Source organism: Thermobia domestica, chromosome 15 (assembly GCF_964235325.1).
Source record: "Thermobia domestica chromosome 15, izTheDome1.hap1.1, whole genome shotgun sequence".
In the NCBI taxonomy this organism is placed as follows: Eukaryota; Metazoa; Arthropoda; class Insecta; order Zygentoma; family Lepismatidae; genus Thermobia; species Thermobia domestica.
Window position 1 is genome coordinate 90,519,097 of NC_137468.1, and position 20,631 is coordinate 90,539,727.

Below are 20,631 nucleotides of genomic sequence, written 5' to 3' on the forward strand. Positions count from 1 at the left end.
CAGTGGCGGCGGTTGGACGTTAAAAGTGGGGAGGCAAGACATGATCTGAATACAGTATTTGTATGTCAGTGTTACTTTTCCTGGTTGCTTGTAACACTTTGTTAGACTAAAGGCTGTATAACTATTAGGAGGCTGTTATATAGACTAAAGGCTGTATAACTGTATAACTATCTTTTTCAGTTAAAATGCCGTATATCTTGTTTCATATTTTGTTACGTAAATTGACAAGAGCAACACAAGATACTAACTCTTTGTACTCTTATACAACGAAGGTGTAAGAAGAGATCTGATTCCTTGCTCATGAAATCAAAAAATCATAAAATCATGCATCTTAAAATTCTGTCTGGAAAATTGTGTGATCAGATTAGGGACCTATTTAATAACAAATTTTTTGCAAAACAAATAAATAGAAAGGATAATATTAATCAAATAATCATAGTAATGGATAATAAGGCTTGTTCTGCAAAAGTTATATTGAAACTGGAAATTAATGAACAACTCATATTTTTGATTCCACGCATGTTATTATATGTGTTATTACTCTTAGAAAGACAGTGAATACTACAAGCATATGCTACGACATTCAAAGAAATATTTTTGCAGCTTCCCGAAACATGTTCGTTGCCATTAGATACAGTTTTCATTTTCTTGGAATACATCAAAACTCAACAATACTTAGTCACTCCACATTCCAGTTATACAAAATAATCCTAAAACCTAGAATTATGTTGAATTTACTAAATTTAATTGTATAACAAAACTGTATATGTACACCCTTAAACTCGTATATTACACTGCAAAATTATATATTCCTTACTGAGCTCCTTCGTGGCTAAGCGGTAAACGTACGCACCTTTGACGTGGGAGACCTGGGTTCAATTCCCGGAGGGAGCTCACGTGGTTCGGACTCTACGTTAATCATTAAGTTCACGTCTCATATAGCTTCGCTGCTGAACAGGATGTTGAACTGAAAAAAATCAAATCAAAATATTCCTTACTATAAGAAAGAAGAAAAGAACTGTCAATTTTTCAAGAAAAGAACTGTTTTAGGAACTGTCAATTTTTGTGCAATTAAAGAATAACTTGTGAAGGATTTCTTTTCTTGCGAAATGATATCTCAATTAGATCCAGAGCGGCTTACTAACATATCGAGCCCTTGTAAGATGAAATGAAAGTACGCTGGAATCGTCTCGCTCCAACAGCTTAATTTTTGGGCCATTTTTAGTGTCATTTTTAAAACGCAATTTCTGTAGCTTTCTTAACTTCACGGAAAGATAACCAATACGTACTCATGGAACGGCAAATATTTTATGGCACCATTTGTATTCTATGAACCAATAATACATACAAAACTTTATATTTCCAAATGAAACTATATACATTAATGGGTCATTTCAAAAAGTGGAGGGGCAACTGCCCCCCTTTGCCCCCCCTAATCGCCGCCCGTGGTCCTAGGGTTAAAAGTGTATCCTTGTATGGATATTTAGATAGAGGAAATACTAGTTCTTGCCGAATTTCTTTAACTACTTACGATATGTTCCATTATTTTTAAACTAGGGTTTAAAATGTGATTGATTGCGTTTAGGGCGGCTTATAACACTTGATACATGTTCATTAGAACGTTTTATTTTCTATAAAGAATTACCCATTTGATATAAAGAATTACCCAGCAAATTTTGACATTTGAATTTTTTGACACCCTGTATTTACGATAGGAAATGAAGTTATGCCATGTGCATAAATAATTGCTGTTTTCCATGCAGGAGTATTTGCATTAAGGTGCGTGTAATTATTATTATTTAAAATTATATAAATTTTAAAATAACGCTGGCACATGAATTCACATCCATATATGAAAATCTCATAGGTGATATGGTAATGCTCTTAAGTCGTAATTAAATGGTATGTAATTACAGATGTACATGAAAAGTCAGAGTGTTAGAGCTGACGGTGATGAACAGAAGAGGAAGAAAAGAACACATTTCTTTCAACTTGCCTAAGGGGTTTTAAAAGTGACATGACAATTGTGCAGGAAGTTTTAAAACCCCTTAGGCAGGATCTTTCAAGTGAAAAATTTTTGTTCTTTAGTCGTCAAAAGAGAGGGGATGGGATAGATGATTTGAGTACGAAACTACATTTATACATATAAACTAGTTCTCTCTTTGGTCAACCCTAGCACACTGATAAGCATCAAATATTTTCTGGGCGCTAAGTATACGATATTATATGTGGGCGCTAAATCTACGGGCGCTAAGTGCACTCCACGTGTTGTTCAGGGCGGGGGAAGATGCATAGAGTAAAAAAGGTGTTGTGGATATCCAGCATCTGCACAACAAAATAATAATAAAAGAAAGAATGAAAATTCGTCAACCCATATAAAACACGTTAATCTCACTGTGTTGGGAAATGTGAATGTTGCTGCTCAACTAGATGCTGCTTATAGCCGGTCCGTTGAGAATCAATCAAAAATTGACACAAAACAGGTACGTGCTCAATATAATCATCAATTCGGTTTTGTGGCGTCTCCGAACTTGCTTTAAGAAGACATGATGAAACAGACTCTTCTTCAAATCCATGAGTATTTAGTGGATTAATTAATTTCAGCGCTGAACTTGAAAGCGCTCTCAAGAGTTATTTAGAAAACCCAATAATTTTTAAGGGTACGTCAAAAATCATACCAAGTGAGCTTCTCCATTGCATGTTAGAAGTATACCATGAAAAAATCGCTATTATTGTTTATACTATTATTATTATTATTATTATTAGTAGTAGTAGTAGTAGTAGTAATAGTAGTAGTACTACTACTAGTAGTAATATTTATTATTATTATTATTAAATTGTTATTATTTATAATAATATTAATAATAATGAAAAACGAGTTCATATATTGTGCACCACCTAAAATTCGAAGCATGAGCCGCCACTGCTAATGAGGAGAAAGAAACCCCCTCATACTAGGAAGGAGATTGTACGTACGCAACAAACAAAACAATTGCCTATTCCTTGGATATTCGATGCGCTTCGAAATACAAAGTAGCTTTTTCGAGTCATACCTAGCCTACAGAACATTTTTTTCGTTAAAAGAATGGATATACAGTATCTTTCCTTCGAGAACCGAGATGAGACGAAATATTTTTTTATACTTCTCGACTCGTCCTGATTCTAATCTCGAAAACGAGAGTAGAGTTTGCCATGATTGTCGTCTCGTCTCGAGTTTGAAAATGTACTCGTCTCATGGGCAACAACAGTGAAGATATTAACGAATTGACTCTATTAACGGAATCGGCCGAACTAATCGTCATTCTATTTATGTATTGTAAGAAAATTCAAAAATTCACTTTCATTTAAAAGTTATCGTGTAAAGTAACGGGCGGACGGACACGCGTACTAACAGTACAATCTTATAAGTCACTGTGAGACCCTAATAAATAAGTAAACGCATTTCATGTTTCATTTTCTTAGTTAAATTCGAAATGAAATGAAATGAAATTTTTCAGTTTTACGTCCCACGCTTATACCAGTTATGCTAAAGGAGATGGTGATTATGAGAAATAAATAAAATGGTGGAATGAAGAAAGTGGGAGGAAACGGGAGAATCCCGAGAAAACCCACGCACGCGGTGTTTGTCCACCACAAAGTTCACTTGGCGGGGGGTAGGATCGAACCCGAGACCCCAAGGACCAGCGGTGAACGCTCTACCACTGAGCCACCGCGGGCCAGCTAAATTAGAGGTATACGGTACTTGTTAACGTACAAGTCAACAAATACATATCAATAACATACAGAAAAACTGTCGTATGATGTTTGATATAGAAACCTATTGTCATTTTTTTTTATTTTCTGTGATTAAATTTAAATACTACTATTAGATAAATGAAAAACGGATTTTAATTTTCTTAATTTCCTGTATATTCATGTTAGTATGAAATATATTTCTCGTCAAGTATATCTGAAAAGTGTAAGAATTTCTTTTAGTATAATCGTGGCAATTTAAGCTAAAGTGTTTGAAGCGTTATGGTATAGTCTATCTAACATAATTTTACTGCGTGTTGTATATTATACTTTGTGACAAACAATATACTAAGCATATTCTTTCTATCACAAAATGTTCAAGGTCTCATTAGTGTTCAGACAACACGATAGCTAATGCATTTTCTTCTCTGATAAAACCCTAAATTAACATTATCTAATGAGTGTTTGCTCAATTTATTCTATACTAAAACGTCTGGCGATTTCTTCTGGCTGTCAAGAAGGAAGTTTGTAAAAAATATTCTTCAAGCCACATTCAGATTAAATTTCATTAAATCAATTACGCGTATCATAAATGAGAGCTGAAAATAAGACATGGCAATTCTGAATCACAACAGAATTCTACGTCATTACTGGTTCCCAAGTTTCAATGTATGAATAAATGAAGCAAGCGTAGGTATGCTTCTAGCATTCGACTCATTTACATGTGAGTGTGGGTGTGGAGATGTCCGTCTGTCGTCTGTCAATTCCATGATAACTCTCGCAAAATTTACCAAATTTTAATGAAATTTGGTACATGGTCTTCTGCAACCATGAGAAATAAACCTATTGTTTGGTGTTGAAATCCATGAAGAACAAACGTGGAATTATTCTGATCTCTGCTCTAAGAGCTTAATATGGTTATGTCCAATAGAATTCTGCTACTGATGGCAACGAGGCAGATTTATTAGTTGCGCCCCACAGTTCCGTACCAACCATTGTAGAATAAGAATTTTGGCAATAATGGCTTGTATAAAATCTCTATATAATTTAAATTGAAGTCGTTTGGTTGCATTTATTTATGATTGTATGCATGTCTGAACAGTCTAGAAGGAATTATGCTCACTCCCTTTGGTACCGGTGATGACTTGACGTTTCATCACAGAACGTCTCCAACAATACTGATAATCTTTTTTGCAAGTTGAACTTTCGCTCTTAGGATGTTGTTTCTATCTCTTCATTGTTAGCAAAAGGATGGAAAGAGCGCAAAGCAATGTAATATTTGGGGATATTAGATACTTTGTAGTAACAATATAGTGAGAATAGATTTTTGATCTAATATAGTCTATTGGCATTATCCTTGTTGGCTCATCTCGTTGAAATAACACACAAAGAGTTATTTTTCCTTTAGGGAGGGGCACATGCCTCTTTCTGACCTTTATTTCAGTTCAAGATTGAGAAAAAAACAATTTCAGAAATTATTTCTTGTTCATCGTTTTTAGTTTTGTTGTTTTTTACCTCTAATACATTTTTTAAACTTTTAGACTGACTCGTCATAACTTTGGAGGAAAAGCTACAAGTAAAGAAAAAAAGAGTGAGAGAAAGAAAGAAAGAAAGAAAAAGTAAGGTGGAAAAACCAAAGGGGAAACACCGCAAGACACAAAAGTCTTGCAGTGGTTTGTTGAGAACTAAAGATAGATCACATTCAGAATTATTTCCATATTTAACTAAATAAAACCAACATTTAAATTAACTTGTTTGTTGTCAGGTTGTTAAAGCTCGTCAGCATTGACTTCATGTTTGAAGACGTTGAATTGCAGGAAGTTACAAATTATTTTGACATATTTCGCAAAGAATAACGACTGCATCGTCTGAAATGCATTTCTGAATATACAATGCAACCTGTAAGTTGTCCACCTGTTTATGTCGGTCTTTTTCCTATAAAATCTCCATTTTCCCGTAAGACGTATGTTATTTCTTATTCTATGAGTTGGTCACCAGTCTATCTTGAAACTTGGGCGGATTGAAGCAACGGTGCTCCTATATTGCTTAATGTTAAATTCTCATCTGCATGTTGGACATTTATGTAATCTTATTTGTTACAAACTCATTCGGAACATATTTTACTGTTCTGTGTTCCAGGAGGTCAGTAAGCCGATAGGGGGGAGGGAGAGGAAATACTAATTGAAAGTAACTTCTCCAAAAGTACAGCAAGAGGTATTATTCTTTATTGCTTTTTCGACTATTCAGAAAGTGTATCAATAGATTAATGCCATTAAAGTTTCTCATTCATATTCTTTACTTCAAGACCCGAAGATCGTTTCGTAGTTCAGCCAGGTGAATTTATATGTATTTTTGTTTTCGTCACATCTTCGAATCCTTTTTCTCCTTGGGGAGCTTGCAGGAATTTAGAAGAATGACAATCGGATACATGTTGCTCAGTGTAAAAAAGAAAACCCAGACAGCATGCTTGCTTGTCACAAGCTTGTCTGTCGCTTTTATTTGATTTTATTTCGCTTTCGCTTACACAAAAGCTTATTTTTGCTTACAAACAATGTACAGAACAAGGCAGGATCAGATCCGACTCAAACTTCGCCCAGAGGACACATAATTGAAATGAAGAAAAAATGCCAAATTTTAGCTACCCTCATCCAGAAACACCGGAGATATGCTCCGCAACATAACGCACCACGCGACAATATGATATAAGGTAAACGTCGCAAGATACCCATTTATGTCAAAAACGGAAAGGATGGGCACCACCAAAATGATATCAAGATATTTGATATGCTATAACACTGACTTGGTAGCCATCTTGAAAACCGCGATTTTGGATATAGCTTAAGGTATTGAAATGAGAAGCAGGATATGTGATATATCAATCTAAGGTAAAATGCAAAAGGAAAACCAATGATGTAACCGCGAAAAACATATGTGTAATGGTGTGGACGGGACGAAGTGTGGAAGACTCTGGCAAAACAAACGTGTATTCGAAGGACAGAATAATAGGGCAAGACCCCCACGACAATGATACGCGACAAGTAACTGCAACAGTGTCTGTGCATGAAAGTGCATCCGCCTTGACAAATTATGCCTTTCGAGAATAATGGGTTTCCGTTTGGGACAGTGAAAACCATAGTTATAACCCACGATACGAGCGCTCATTTGGAGACAACATAAACTACAAAGGACTATCCCTTATAGAACAGTAATTTGGTAGCTCTCTCCAGAGTATAGAAGTCATCATCTTGGATTGGTGATTAAAAGCATGACCTACCTGGGATTGAAGCCCACTCCTAGACAACGTTTTGTACGTTTCTTGTTCAATTTTCTTGCTGTTTCGTGTAAACAAAGGACATTTCGGCCCACGAAGCAAAGTGTGTACGAATGAAAAAGCCCAGCCATGTTCTAGCTTACATTTCTTTACGAATATTTCTTTTCCTTGACGCGGTTTGCTACACTATTTCGCGACGGTACCAAACAGTCACAATATCAGAGAAAGGCAGCGTTCTGCATTGACTCGATGAATTCCATGAGTTGTTGCAATCTCTCACTAGAAGGCTAGTTTACCACATAATGAGACTACTCGAATTGTGCCTACTGGTTTCACTTGCACATATGGAACGAAGTGAACGTGACTGCAGGGGCCGACCAGTGAGAAGTGATAGTGTGTTATTGGCATACGCAAGCCAAAACGCTCAATATTCTATATAGTGAATGTGTCCGCAGTATCGTTCATCTACAAACACCAATGTAGAGCTGCTATGGCGAACCCTCTCAATCTGGTGTTACTGATGCAAAGAGTACTTCCAAAACAAGTGTACGTCCTATCGACAGAACCGACAGTGGACGAATGACAAGAAACTGAACACATGCTGGAGATTTTGAACAACCACGATGTAACAAAAGTGAATGTGGATGAGACTCTAGAAACCAGTAGACACAATTCGAGTCGTTCCATTTTGTGGTAAACTAGCCTTCTAGTGGGAGACTGCAACAACTCATGGAATTCATCAAGTCAATGCAGAACGCTGCCTTTCCCTGATATTGTGACTGTTTGGGACCGTCGCGAAATAGTGTAGCAAACCGTGCAAAGAAAAATAAACATTCGTAAAGAAATGTAAGCTAGAACATGGCTGGGCTTTCTCATCCGTACACACTTCGTTTCAGATAGTGTTGTTTAAACAAATATGGGCCGAAATGTCCTTTGTTTACACGAAACAGCAAGAAAATTGAACAAGAAACGTACAAAATGTTGTCCAGGAGTAGGCTTCAATCCCAGGTAGGTCGTGCTTTTGATCACCAATCCAAGATGATATTTCCTACACTCTGGAGCGAGCTGCCGCATTGCTGTTCCATAAGAGATAGTCCTTTGTAGTTTATGTTGTCTTCAAAAGAGCGCTAGCATCGCGGGTTGCAACTGCGGCTTTCACTGTCCCAAACGGAATCCCAATATGCTCGAAAGGCATAGTCTGACAAGTCGGATGCACTTCCATGCACAGACACTGTTGCAGTTACTTGTCGCGTATCATTGTCGTGGGGGTCTTGCCCTATTATTCTGTCCTTCGAATACACGTTTGTTTTGCACTTTGTCCCGTCCACACCATTATACATATGTTTTTCCCGCTTACATCATTGGTTTTTCTTTTGCATTTTACCTTATATTGATATATCACACATCCTGCTTCTCATTTCAATACCTTACGCTATATCCAAAATCGCTGTTTTCAAGATGGCTGCCAAGTCAGTGTTATAGCATATCAAATATCTTGATATCATTTTGGTGGTGCCCATCCTTTCCGTTTTCGACATAAATGGGTATCTTGCGACGTTTACCTTATATCATATTATCGCATAGTGTGTTATGTTGCGGAGCATATCTCCGGTGTTTCTGGATGAGGGCAGCTAAAATTTGGCATTTTTTCTTCATTTCTATTATGTGTCCTCTGGGCGAAATCTGAGTCGGATCTGATCCTGCCTTGTTCTGTGCGTTGCTTGTTAGCGCAAGCTGTAGTGCGGGCAACCGAAGATTGACTTGTGAGACGCTTTTCTTTAAATTGAAGTAAAAAGCCAGCGCGTGTTCGATTTTCAGTTGTTCTCAAGAGCCAGGTGATGCTGATCTCTTAACTTTCGGCGACAAAATAGTGTTTTGTAGCGTCTTTTTAGCATTCACCTTGAATAAAGGACAAAGCTTAATTATTTTTTTAAATTGTGACATCTAGTACTCTAGTCCAACGTACCTATAATGTTGCTCTTTATTTCCTCATATTTCGGTAACCATGAGGCATAGTGAAATGTGGTATTTACGTATAAAGCATAAATGTGAACATAGATGGCAGCAGATTCGAGCCAACTTATTTCGCGAAAGAATACAAAACTGTTGCAGATATTTTAATATGAACTTAAAGTTTAACTTATAAACTTTATCTGAATACTGTGGTTAAAGTATAAACATTTTCTTGCGTTTTTATATAAAAAGGTAGAAATTTCAAATACTCGCAGCTAATATAGCAAGATATTTGATATTGGTAAGAAACAACTTCGGGTTGTTTATCATCTTCTGGGTCGATAGCAATATCGACTGTATCAACTGTGACGTACCAAACGTCAGAACAGTTGTCTTTTGAGAAACCCTATCCCACTTCCTGGTCGAAGAAGCTTCATACTGTGTGTAACCGCTGAGAAACTCATCAAACCCACCTCAGCTGATACCAACGCAGTTGGCAAGCGTCTTCAGGCCCACCTAGACTACTATCCGAACGGGTGGTCTTCATATAACCTTACCTTACCTACTACATCTGGCGGCTTAATAAGCTTGAGTAATGGATCCTGGACCAGGTCCAGGGCATCCCAGATTACCACACCAAGTTGTTCAGGGCCCCTCTATTCCATCAGCGAAAGGGGATAAGCGGAAGGATCGGCAAGAAGTCTATTCAAATACTATAGGAACTTCACATTTGCCATCCAATGCATCCGCTCCTATCAATACGAACCAAGTCACGCATGCTTCAAAACGACCTCATACATTGAGTGAATCATCATGTTCTTCTAATGAACTCATGGGCGCAGACTTTCCGCCGCTCAAGGCATCTTCTAAGCCACCGATTTATGACTTCCTTCTAACAAATTATGCCGCTACATACCAGGATCTTCGTCAACTTTATCTACGAATTTTGAAATATGTACCTCGTACTAACATCAAACAACTCATCCATACCAAGAATGGTATCATTGTCCGCTCACCAGATCCGAACATAGCTTCTACCATACGTAATACTTACTCTTGTGAAATTTTCGGACCATCAGCTGATCTCAAGAAACTAACTCCCAAACAAGTAAAGCAACCTCCACCTCCTCGTAAACCGCCGGCACTTTCTGTTATACGAGGCGTGGACCCACAATTCAGCGATGAGGAAATCGCCAAAGAATTACAGCTGGAAGGACATTCACTAATAAAGTGCATTCGTATTAAGAACACAAGTGGTTCTACCTATATGGTACGGGTTCTTACGAATTCCCAAGACACGATAGACAATCTTCTTAGCGACGGTGCTTATATCTATTTAAAACGTCATAGAGTTGAACCCTCTCGCTCCTCGCCACCTCTACCTGTTCGATGCGAGCGCTGTCAGTCGTATAATTCACATTGTACGTCTGAGTGTAAAAATCAATTAAAGTGCGGCTTCTGTTCAGGACCTCATGCAACAAAGGCCTGTACGAATCTCCAAAACCCTCCTAAATGCTCGACTTGTAACTCGCAGCATCCCACTTACAGCTATAAGTGTAAGGCGAAACCGGGAGCAGAACCTCTTAAATCCGAACTCATTGTACCTATTCGTCCGCATGAATCACCAGACAATACCCCTGCTCCAGTTTCAGCTTCTCAACCTCTCACGATCAATCAATTTCTCACATTTCTCACAGTCTCTTTACAAAACATCCATCCGTTTCTCTGACAACATATCCTTCAGCAAATTCATCTCGCTGCCAAAAGCATCTTCCACATTAATTTCACTGGCACATACTCTGGCAACTATGTTCATTTTCATTCAACTCCTTATGAAACTGCCGTTTAACACCTTGCTTCACCCACTGCTTATCACTGTGATTATGGCCATTAATTTCTTATTTCTAAATATTCGTTCATTAACTAAACATAAACCCTTGTTTGAACTGCTTTTGGAGGAACACATTCATTGCTTCTTACTGAATGAAACCTATCTTACTACTGCCTCGCTCTGCAAAATTCCCTCATACCATCTACTCCGTCACGACTGCCTCCTGCCCTCACGTCGTGCCAACGGTGGGGTAGCTATTGGATTTCCTCCTTCAATTCCCCATAGACTCCATAGCTCCGGGATACAATCTTTGCCTGAACATCTTATCACTACTCTATATTTACCACAATGTTATGTAACAGTGGCTACCATATACATCCGACCTGGACGTCCCATTCCTTTGCAGTTCTTCCAGTTTATTTCCGACTCCTTTCGCAACTATGTTATCATGGCTGACATCAACTTCCACAGTCGCTCTGACAGACAAAAATCTGACCTTCGCACATATATCCAAACCCATACTACTGGCTTTATCCATTACCTTCCAAAACCTACCCGACCGACCAGTAACACTACACCCGACATCGTTATTACTTCATCCAGCTTACTCTCCCAGATACAAGTGGCTGTTCTTGATCCCATGGGCAGCGACCACGTGCCCGTCACACTTACCATTACTCCACACAGCCAGCATCATCTAGTTCCTTCCGCCTTACCTCCCAGACTCATACCTCGTTATGACAGGGCAGATTGGCCGAACTATCGATCTTATCTCACCACTCACTTAGAAAACATCCTTGCTCCCACCACTGAACAAGATCTATACGACACTCTCCACACGATCACCCAAAGCATACATCAAACCTCCTCTAAATATATACCTCAGACGTCTCTTCATCCATACAAACCGACATTACCGCCTCAATATTTGCCTCTGATTCGTCGCTCGCGACAATTCTATAGGGACTACAAACGTGCCGGTAATGTGGAATCGCTTCGATTATCTCATGAATACCAACGAACTGTTCATAATTACATTGTAGCGTACAAGAAACGAACCTGGATCAAAACCTGTAATAACTTAGCAGAAAACACGCATTCCACAAAATTCTGAAAGCGCTTTAATCGACTAACTGGTAAATCTTCTAGCACTGCTTATCCGTTACTTGAGAATAACACTCCTATCCTTACTGATACCGAGAAAGCCGATGCATTCGCACATTATTTTCAGGATGTTTTCACCCCACTCCCACCTGCCGCACCGAATCGTCTCCATCCTGCTGATCATCTTAATCTTCATGCCCCTGCCTTGCAACCAAATCTCAATAACACTCTCCCACCCAATTCACCTCTCACCGTTCCCATCACAGTTGCTGAAATTCAGAACACCATTGCTCGTAAACGCAATATAGCTCCTGGAATTGATACTATCACCTATCGACATATATAAGAGGGTCCTTATGTTCTTCTTTATTTACTCTCCCTAATTTTTACTTTTGTTCTCCGCACAGGATTTATTCCTGCCGACTGGAAGACTTCTAAAACCTTAATGTTTCTGAAACCCGGTAAGACAGCAACATCTGTTTCATCCTACCGTCCTATACAACTTACTCTAGTGTTCAGCAAAATCCTTGAACAAATACTAGTCTCCCGCCTTCATATTCATCTCACTACTCATGACTCCATCCCCATTCATCAAGCAGGCTTTAGACTATCCTTTAGTATTAATGATCAACTTCTTCGTCTCACTACACATATCACTAATCATTACAATCTCTCGAAACCTTCTTGTCTTGTGCTCTTTGATTTAGAAAAAGCATTCGACAAAGTTTGCACATAGGCCTCCTATATAAACTTTCTTTCTTTCGCCTTCCCTATTGCTATATTCGCTTCATCTTTCACTTCCTTTTTTGCCGCTTGACATATGTCTCCATTAACAAGCATCTCTCGCATCCTGTCTTCATCAATTCCGGTGTTCCACAAGGTTCCGCCCTTTCACCTTTACTCTATCTCTTATACGTGGCGGACTTCCCTCGCCTTCCCTCAAATGTTAGTCTGTTCCAATACGCTGATGACACAGCATTCCTAGCCACTGGTACCACCATTTATCAGATCAACCATACTCTCCAACAGGCCATAAATTCTTTCTACTCCTGGTGTGAACACTGGCGTCTCAAAATCAATGCAGATAAAACTCAGGCAATTGTTTTTCTTCCTCCACGTACTCGCAGCCGTATCCATCGTAACCCCACCAGGCTCCACATCCAAGTCGATAATTCACCTATATTTGCAAGTAAAACAGTTACATATCTCGGCATAACCTTCGATTCACAACTGAAATGGAATGCTCATCTTAAACGCATTACAACCAAAGCCACAAACCGCCTTAACCTCCTCCGCCGCCTCCTAGGTACCACTTGGGGTCTCCAAGCAACAACCGTCTTAAACACCTATAAAGTCTTCATGCGTCCCGTCTTGACGTATGGGTATACAGCTTGGGTAGATGCACCAATTTCCTTTTACAAACGCTTACTCATTTTAGAACGCCATGCCCTACGTCTTGCTTACCGTATCAGGCTTCCTAGTCCTACACGAGACCTATATGCTCGGACCCCCTTCGCCAACCTTCTGTACCACCTTGAAGACTTGCGACTTCGCTATAAAACGAAGCGATTCCAGACACACCATCCTATGCTATTCGACACCATGCATCGTGATGCTACTTTCCGCAAGACCTCTGCTCTCTTACGCCATACACCGTTATCTATATTATTCACTCTTTACCATTACACTCTCCCGCCCAATAGTCCATTTCTACCCCTCGTCGAAGATTACATCACAGACTTGCACTCACCTTACATTCTTCCATCATATGTCGCACAGTAATCCTTCTGTACTAACAGGGCTCCCCATGTCTCCATTATATCCAGAGCAGCCCCTGGATAAGAAGATAACCTGCATTCGTCCGACTAACATTTTCCCTGTGTTGTGTCGTCAATAGCACCTCACTTTCATCTCATCACATGATCGTCATTTTCTATAGTATCGCTCATACATATATTAATTTGTATTGTATATATTAACTTGTATTGTATATATTAATTTGTATTGTATATCTTATTTCGTACTGTAATAGTTGTACTCAAATCCTGGCTCACTTTCCATTCCTAATGATTATGGCCAAAAGGCCATAATGACCATTATTGATTTGGATTTATTTAAATAAAATTAATAAATAAGACCCTCTCTTAACAACCTACATGTACTGTAACATCCCCAACTTCCTTCACTCCCTCATTCCGAATAAAGGGCGTAACCCTTTGGGCGGGCGCTAGCCTCGGCTAGCAAAAAAAGCGTTGTTTATGAACTGGCCACCTGGAGCTCTAACCAGGTTAAAAAATAGGGTATCTGTAGGTGGTGGAGAAAAATAAGCCAGTCACTTAGTATTTTCATCCCTGTTGTTTGAATCGCGAACTTCCTAAATACGGTTGGATTAATTACCTCTCTGAGGATTAAGGAAACAAACATCGAGCTGATTTTAAGCCTCCACGGAGGATAACACACCAAATTGATCCTTACTGTTGACAAACTTGCTGTTCTCTTAGGTTAACGATTTGTTTTTGATATTCTCTTCGGAGGCTGATATCACCGAAACTAGTTGACAACTTTGGCACCTCCACCGGCTAATGATTTATATTAGTGTTTCCTCTTCAGAGGAGTAGGCACCTTAATAAACTCCACCCTTAGAGCTTTGCTCTAAGACCATAGCATATACAGGGACCGTCAGTAAAGTCTTTTGTGGTAAGCTGGCGCCATCTCCCAGTTTAGTTATAAATATGGCTTCTCAGAAGATATCAACAAAAGCAGATAAAAAAAAGTACAGTCACCCCGGATTCCAGGTCTCAGGGGCAAAATAATAAAATCTACCTACAAACCAGAAGATTTTCTAGTGCCTTTAGGCAACAAGAATCAAACAGCCGCCCCAGCGAAATCGAAAACAACTACACTTAAGTAGTCCAGTGCTTCACAACCATCCACTTCGAGTAAGCCTGAAGATATGGATTTCACGGTAGTAGGAACGCTAAAACGATGTAGGTCTTCTTTAGCAAACATCAACAAGGCAGAACACTTCATTAATAGTCCCTCGGAATATCCACCTCTCCCACTCAGTAATTAGTTCGATGTTTTGTCCCCAGCACAATCAGATAATGCTAGTACTAGCACTAAAACTGCTACAACAAATCACCCACCCAGTTTCAAGCCTCCTCCGGTTTTCATCTACGGAATTACCAACACCTATACATTTATTAAGACCTTGTCACGAGCATTGAAGGAACCTCCTCTAGCTTAGCCCACTAAGGATCGCATTCGGATTCAAGCGGCAAATAAAGGTGATTATAATTCTATCAAGACTTATTGCGAACAAACGAAAACTGAGTATGCTACAGGGGTAGCAAAAAGTGAAAGGCCTATTAAGGTAGTTGTCCGAAAACTGCCGAATTGACACTGACTTAGACGATCTGAAGGATGAATTTATCCGACTGGGCTAGAAACCAACAAGCGTTCATCAAATGACTCGCAAAAGCAAGACGGATAACAAGAAAATTATGATGTCACTGTTTTTGATGCTTTGGAACGAACTGCAGCTGTTAAGGAGATATATGCTATCAACAACCTACTTCATTACAAGGTCCAAATCGAACTATACAAGCCTCCCTCGGTGCTACAATGTTACAGATACCAACGCTTGGGGCATTCACAGGACACCTGCCAAGCGCATCCGCGCTGTCTCAAATTTGGGCAAATTCATTTTACCCAGTCCTGCAGTAAATCAGACTCCTCCACACCCTCCCCGTGCGCAAACTGTCAGGGAGATCACCCGGCAAATTACCGTGGCTGTCCGGTATTCAAATACTATTCTGAGGCTCTTAAATTGTCGGCATAGCAGCCGAGGAAACTTCAAGATAATGCCGAGAAAAGTTTCAACAAACCATCAGCAGAGACAATTTCCAATCCCACTATTGTTAATATCCAACCTATGGCTACGTACAATGAAGACGCTGAAGCTTTCACTGCTTCCCACACCCAACCAGCTTCTGCCGAAAAACAGGAGAGCCCTAAAGAAGACCTAGACCTAAAGTCAATTCTTTCATTCCTCAAGGGGTTACATTTCCACAAAATAATAACGCATATTAAACGTGGTATTACCCGTTTCCGACAAGCAGCAGATTCAGCTTCCAAGGCTGCAGCAGTAATAGAAACAATAGCGGAAATGGTTGACGATGGCTGTTTCTAACTCCAGCGTCCTACATCATACACTTATTCTTGCTACATGAAATGCAGATGGTCTCGAGGGGCAGAAACAAATGCTTATTAGATTTCTCACACACAATAGAGTTGATATCATGTTTATACAAGAAACACACTTTACCGCTCGGATCACTACTTGGCGACTACCCAATTATATTGTCTACCCACAGGATAGAGTGGGCAGACAGAAACAAGGATTACTACTTATAATCAAAAAGGCATTCCTAGTCAGGTTAATTACAATACCACCCCTACTTACATTGGAGGCACTTGCTGTTGAGCTAATAACTCCAGGCGTTCCATTAATATTGGTCACCGGGCACAGGTCCCCGGCCACACAACTAGAACCCACTGACTTCGATGTTATTTGTAACTTAGGGCCAAAAGTAATCTTAGCTGGAGATCTTAATGCTAAACATGGAGAATAGAACTCTATTACTCCAAACACTGCTGGAGACGCTTTACACCAATATCTCCTCACGTCCAACTTCATCGTCAGCGCTCCACTAGATCCAACTCATCATCCAAATTTCGGCGGACAACCCGATGTGCTTGACGTCGCTCTTTGCAAAGATGTATTCTTTACCGTCCATCCTTATGTCATTTCAGATTTAGACTCTGACCACGATCCAGTCATTTTTCACGTCTCACACCGCAGCATCGCTCATTCTGCCCCTATCTTTAGGCAAATAGAAACCGATTGGGATATATTTAAACAAAAACTAAACACTATGATCGATCTACGAGATCCGCCAGCCACCATTGAGGACATCGACCAAGCGGTTTCTCACATCACATTAGCACTTCCAACAGCAGAGGCAGAGAGCTCCACTATCAAAATCTCTCCAACGCACACAGGTCAATGCGACAGTCTACATCTGCATATCTATCTTCATTTAAAACGTTGGGCTAGACGCCGATGGCAGCACACACTACACGCAGCATACAAAGCATTATGGAATAAACTGCATGCGAAGCTCAAGATGCTCTCACAGCGACAAAATCAACATTACTGGGAAGATACTTTTCGAGATATCACAGCAAATGACCGTAAAATTTGGGCATACTCTAAACCCTTTCAGCGTGCTACAAATGCTTCCAGAACTAGAGTCCGTCAAGGACCACAAGGACTGACTCAAGACCCTCAGTCGCAAGCACATATTTTCGCTGACTCTCTGGAAGAACAGTTCCAGCCTAATAGAGCACGTCTTGATCCCTATCTCAAACAGCACATTCGAACCACACTATATAGCATAAATACACAAAACTCTACACATGACATCAACTTAGTTACACCTCGAGAAATACAAAGACATATCAAATGTCTGCCGGCGAAGACAGCATTTGGTCCCGACAGAATTCGATCTGAGATCCTAAGACACCCAACTAGAAAACAACTGGTCTTCCTAACCTATTTATTTAATGCTATCTTTCAATTATGCTATTTCCCGAAGACCTGGAAGGAAGCTCGTATTATCACCATCCCCAAGCCTGGGAAGAATCCACTCCTCCCGGAAAACTATAGGCCGATAAATCTTCTGTCACACCTCAGTAAACTCTTTGAACGTGTGTTTCTCTAGAGGCTGAAACAGCATGTAGTTACTAGAGACCTTCTACCATTCCATCAGTTCGGGTTTCGTGCCCAACATAGCACTACTACACAACTCGTGCGAGTAGTAGATCATTTAACAGTGGCTTTCAACAGAAAACAACATACCCTTGGAGTCTACCTGGATGCCTCAAAAGCCTTTGATAAAGTCTGGTTAGCTGGACTACTATATAAAATATACACGCAATGTTTTTCAGATCGTCTTCTGCATTTAGTGCGTTCCTACCTCATTGGCAGAAAATTTCATATGTCTGTTGACGGTGTTAAATTCACGTCTATACCTATTAAAGCATGTGTTGCACAAGGCGCTGTACTTTCACCGCTTTTATATAATCTGTATACAGCAGATATCCCGACCTTACCCCATTGCTTTGTTACAACCTACGCCGATGATACTGCCTTTTTCACGACCAGTAGCTCACTTGCACAATGCTACATCTACATGCAACGTCAACTCATAGGTTTTCAGGAATGGACAAGACGTTGGAGAATCAAAATCAATGCAGACAAAAGCTGTGCTGTCATCCACAGTCGGAGACGCATCCGCGCCCCTTGAAATCTAAACTATGAGAACGTACGCATTCCTCATGCTACGCACGCCAAATACTTGGGTGTAACCTTAGATCGTGGTCTAACGTTCGCCGCACACATCAGAGACATAAAACAGAGAGCATTACGAAAAATCTCAGCGTCGTACCCCATCTTGCGCTGTAGCTCCCTTTCTCAGGAGGTCCGAGTTCACATCTTCAAAATGATAGTCCTGGCTACATCTCTTATGCATGCCCTGCCTGGCAACATGCTTCACATAGTCACATACAAACTCTCGAAAGTGTGCACACTCGAGCTGGTCGTATAATCACTGGTCACGACAGATATACACGAAACAGCCACATCCTGAAAGACTTAGAACTACCCACTGTCAGAGACGTTCTACGGCATCTCCACAATAAGTTCTGGTGTACTTTATCCAGATATACAAATCCAGCTATAGCTAACATCGGCACCGAATGCGCTCTGCGGAACGTCCATCGAACACCACGCATTTAACATCTCTCCAGAACTGGTAAAGCAGTCATAATCAGCTACTCTGCGACAGTTGCAGATGTAGTCTCCCATACATAACAAAACAATAGTAACATCCAACAAACCACTAGCACATCTTGGTATATTCTTTATAACACATTACTCATGGAGTCAGGGGCTCTGGCCAGATACTCTATACATAACCACAAAATTACCGTGACCGTGTTGTTTATCACAACAAAACCGTTATGATTATGAATATTTTGGTTTTTTGTAGAAGCAGATCGGAGTCATGAATGTCTTCACAGCTGTGCATTTGCTTCAATAATTAAAAAAGTGAGGAAAGTTTGTGTCTTAGATGATGTTTTTGATGTGCTTAAGGATTATAGCATGGATTTCTTACTGTTGTATGTTTTATCTAAATTCGCTTCCAAGAAGCTTAATAAGGTTTGCCATTGATAAGTTACGCTTATACTTGGCTTGCGTTTGAGATAATTTGACTTGCGTTTTACTTGTGAAGACAAGCTTGCCGAAAGCCTTGTCCTGATGTAACTAGCTTGCTTGCTACAAGCTTGCAGCAAGCAAATTGGCTTGCATAGTATAGCTTGCGACAAGCCAATTGACCTGCAACGGCAAGTTTGCAGCAACTTTGCAGCAAGTTTAAATTGATGTCTGGAAAGTTGATAAGATATAGTTTGCACATAAATAAAACCAACTTTTTCCCTCGAAGGTCAAGACCTATGGATTACATTATTACAGGAAAGAGCAGGTCAATCTTCTTGCGTATCCTGATGACAATGACAAGTGGCTAATCTATTGTAATAGTGACAATATTTGGTTCATTGATAGTCCGAAAGAAACCTTAATGCCCTTTTGATAGTGTTGACAGATTCATGGGCGCCCGAAGGGGAGGGCAAGGTGGGGACCGAGCCCCTCTGGCTTACGAATATGTATTAAATTTCTTAAGGTTTTCTTAATACTGATTAAAAAAAACAGCAAACGTAATACAGCAATCAGATATTTGAGCCCCCCAGAAAATTGTCTTCGGGCTCCCATGGACAAATTTACTCCTGATGACAAAAGTTGATTTAGTTTTTAATTCTTCTATGTAAAAAAAAAAAAAAGAAGAAGTCTCACTAGTCAACAACTATTTTCCAGATACACAATCGTTCCCGTTTGGTGTTTCAATGCTGAGAGCGGCGGAGAACATTCTGAGTATTTCCTGGAGCTAATATTTCACCTTATCTCTTCAATCGTCATAGGAGAAGGAGAAAGAAGAACAAACTATGTGGTGTAGCATTTTGTAGCTAATTAGCATATTCAAATTGCATTTAAAATTCAGTCTGCGAGTAAGATAAGGACATTTTCATATCTCGGAAATAAATTTTAATATGTATTAGTTATAAAATATAAACTAATATAGATAATAGTTAATAGTTTCAGTAGAAATGGTTATAACGATCTATAATAGTTTTGTTTCTAAAATCCTTTATTTTCTGCAAGTTAATCACCTGTCTATCAGAGGTGGATCTAGTCCGGGACCGGGGGGCCTGGGCCTCCATTTTTTGAGTGACAAAAATAATTGAAGTTATTATTTATATATTTTTGAAAGTTTATAGTAAACTTATGATATATCTATCATAGTCTGGCTTGTGGTTGGCCCCCAGTTTTTACCTTCTAGATAGATCCGCCTCTGCTGTCTAAGTTGACCAGTTTGCAGTGGAACCGATTGTGGCCAACATAGACAGGTTTTAGTGTAGTTAACATTTGAGCCAAACTGATATTTTAAAATTTCATTTTGATTTAAAATGTATCATAAGGATCAGGATGAGAGGGATACAAATATATCTTTCAAATGTTTTCAATAAACATATTCTTTCCATGTGAAGAGCAGTCATTTCA